General features: G+C 40.7%; 1 pseudogene; it reads right to left on the reverse strand.

The window, feature by feature from the left end:
- Positions 1–1,028: 1,028 nt before the first annotated feature.
- On the reverse strand, positions 1,029–2,578 carry LOC131048835 (chalcone synthase-like; annotated as a pseudogene).
- Between the last annotated feature and the right edge of the window lie 503 nt (positions 2,579–3,081).

Here is a 3,081-nt window from a genome sequence, read left to right on the forward strand (position 1 = left end):
AGGCTGAGAAATTAGACCAACCAGAGTTGGACATATGTCCTCTTTGTGAGTTCAAAAATACTAATGATTAAAGTGCCTAAAGTTTGTTCCTTCAATCTAGCTAAATTATATAAATGTCAAAATAAATCAAAGACAATGTCAAGTGTCTACACCAAACTGTAATCAAGTATTTTGTGAATGAACATCTCTAGATGATTATGAACATGTAATAGTTGTTTGTTTTTGATAGAAGCATGTGTCTAATAAGAAGAAAATGTGAAGTAGCTATATATTTTCAAGGAAACTATGTCGGTATCTCAAAAAGTGTCCTCATTAGCTATGAAATTAAAGTGCTTTTTGTACATAAGAACAAATGCCTTTGAGGTATGTGATACAGATAGGTGTGTACTTCGTATCATTTTCAAATTTTTTTTTAAGACATTTCTAAAACCCATCCTCATGAACAACAACGATAAGGGTTAATAGTTCACGTGTCCTCCTAGCAAGGTTTTAACATAAGTTTAGTATCTCACAGGTTATTTAGCCCACTATCTCCTCTTCTAGCACGGCTACCTTTGTCTACACTCATTTTTGGATACCTTCAAACCTCTGTTTAGAGAGATCATGTGCTAACTTTGATAGTGAAACTGAGAACATCTAACAATGACTCAATGGAAAACACCATATGAAGGATCACATGCCTCCAACGTAATGTCTATTAGGGTACTATGCATTTCGGCAACATTTCATCTTCAATTTCAAATAATTTTTTTTGTAGACTATTGATATGAGAAATCAATACATTGTAGCACTTTCCCTACGAAAAACAACATTCTGCGAGGTCTGGCATGCATCTATTGAAAAGGAATTTCAATTCCTCTTATAGAGACTAGACCTTTGGCGTAATTATAATCATTTATCATCTCATTTAAGACAATTAATCCGTAGATTGTTGTAAAGAACAAACTTAAATGTAAAAATAAAAAAAGTTCAATCTATTTTTGGATGGCATGTATAATTAATTGTACGTATCTTTATGGCATACAAAGTACGACGCAACTAACAATGGATAACGCAGTCTCGTGGTCACATTAAAGCTGAACAAATGTCAGAAACACATGGAATAGGATTTTGATTAAGCAACGATCGAGTCGTCGTTATCTAGAGGACAAGAAAGTTTGTTTAATATAGGTTAGGAACGCTCTTGAGAACCACGGTTTCCACAGTGAGTCCAGGGCCGAATCCAAAGAGCACTCCCATCTCCAGTCCTTCTCCCGTGGTCCCACATCCCTTTTCTACTGACCACTTCCTCACTTCGTCCAGTATGAAGAGCACACACGCGCTCGACAAGTTCCCGTACTCACTCAATATGTGTCTAGTTGCCCTCATCTTTTTCGGATCCAATTGGAGTTTGGTCTCCACCTTATCCAGAATTGCGGGGCCTCCCGGGTGTGCGATCAAAAAGAGTTCGTTCCAGTCCGAGATGTTGAATTGCCTGAAGGCCTCCACCAGAGCCTTTTCAGTGTTGTTCGAGATATGCCCAGCCACGTCCTCTCTAAGGTGGACGGTGAGTCCAACCTCTCTGAGGTGAGCCTCTATCGCACCCTCGCTGTCGGGGAGAAGCTTCTGAGCAGTCCAGAGGAGTTGGAAACATGGCTTCTCTATTTCAGGATTGGGATCTGCTCCCACAATCACTGCTGCCGCCCCGTCGCCGAAGAGGGCCTGCGCGACTAGATTGTCGAGGTGAGTGTCGGAAGGGCCGCGGAAAGTAAAGGTCGTGATCTCACTGCAGACAATCAGAACTCTGACTCCACGGTTGTTTTCGGCAAGGTCCTTGGCTACTCTGAGAACCGTAGCGCCCGCGAAGCAGCCTTGTTGATACAGCATCACTCTCTTCACAGAGGAGGGGAGACCGAGGAGCTTGCAGAGTTGATAGTCTGCACCGGGCATGTCAATTCCGTTAGTGCAGCAGAAAATGAAATGGGTAATCTTATACATGGGCTGCCCCCACTCCTTAATGGCCTTGGCAGCCGCTTCTTTTCCCAGCCGCGGCACCTCCACCACCGTCATGTCCTGCCGAGCATCCAACGAGGGGGCCATGTAAGCGCACATGTTGGGGTTCTCCCTGAGCATCTCTTCCGTCAGATACATATGCCTCTTTCTTATCATCGACTTCGCGCCTGCAACATAAACGTTCCATAATCAGTAAAACGTAGCAATCTAAATCGACAAATAAACTATATAAATGTGGTATATGGGCCTACATATTCTCTTGAACTTTTCCTTGAGCCGGGTCATGTGGTCGCTGTTAGTGATGCGGAAATAATAGTCGGGGTAAGAGCTCTGCTCAATTATGTTGAGAGGAGTAGCCGCCGATGGCCAAGATGGTTGCTGGACCATCAGCCCTCTGGATTTCCGCAATCCTTCCAGATCCACCATCTTCCCTGCTGACATTCTGATTAATCTGACAAGTTCGTTGGGAAATACAGCAGGCAGCAGGAGAGAGCAATACAAATTGATTCTAGAGATGTGAGGGGAGCGATGTATTTAAAAATAGTAGTTATACGGAAGAAGATGAATTGTGAGGGGAGCGATGAATTTAAAAGGAGTAGTTATAGGGAAGAAGATGAATTTAAAAGGAGTAGTTATAGGGAAGAAGATGAATTGGACCTAGGATACATTTCACGTGGTTTGAAACTCAATTTATGATTTAGTTTCTTACAGTTTAGAATTGTACGTAGGATTTTTAACTCTTTATATTTTGTGGTTTGAAACTCAATTTATGATTTAGTTTCTTACAGTTTAGAATTGTACGTAGGATTTTTAACTCTTTATATTTTGTGGTTGGATTTGTATCTAGGATTTTTACTTTCTTATATTTCATGTGATTTGGAATTGTGTCTAATACTTTTAGTTCCTTATATTTCATGTGGTTGGAATTGTATCTACGATTTTTAGTTCTCTACACTTTATGTGGTTCGAAATTGTATCTAATATTTTCAGTTCTCTACACTTCACGTGGTTTAGAATTGTACTTAGAATATTCAGTTCCCTACACTTCATGTGGTTTGAAATTGTCCATCTTCATGACACGAGAAAAGA

This window comes from Cryptomeria japonica, chromosome 1 (genome assembly GCF_030272615.1).
Source record: "Cryptomeria japonica chromosome 1, Sugi_1.0, whole genome shotgun sequence".
Classification (NCBI taxonomy): Eukaryota; Viridiplantae; Streptophyta; class Pinopsida; order Cupressales; family Cupressaceae; genus Cryptomeria; species Cryptomeria japonica.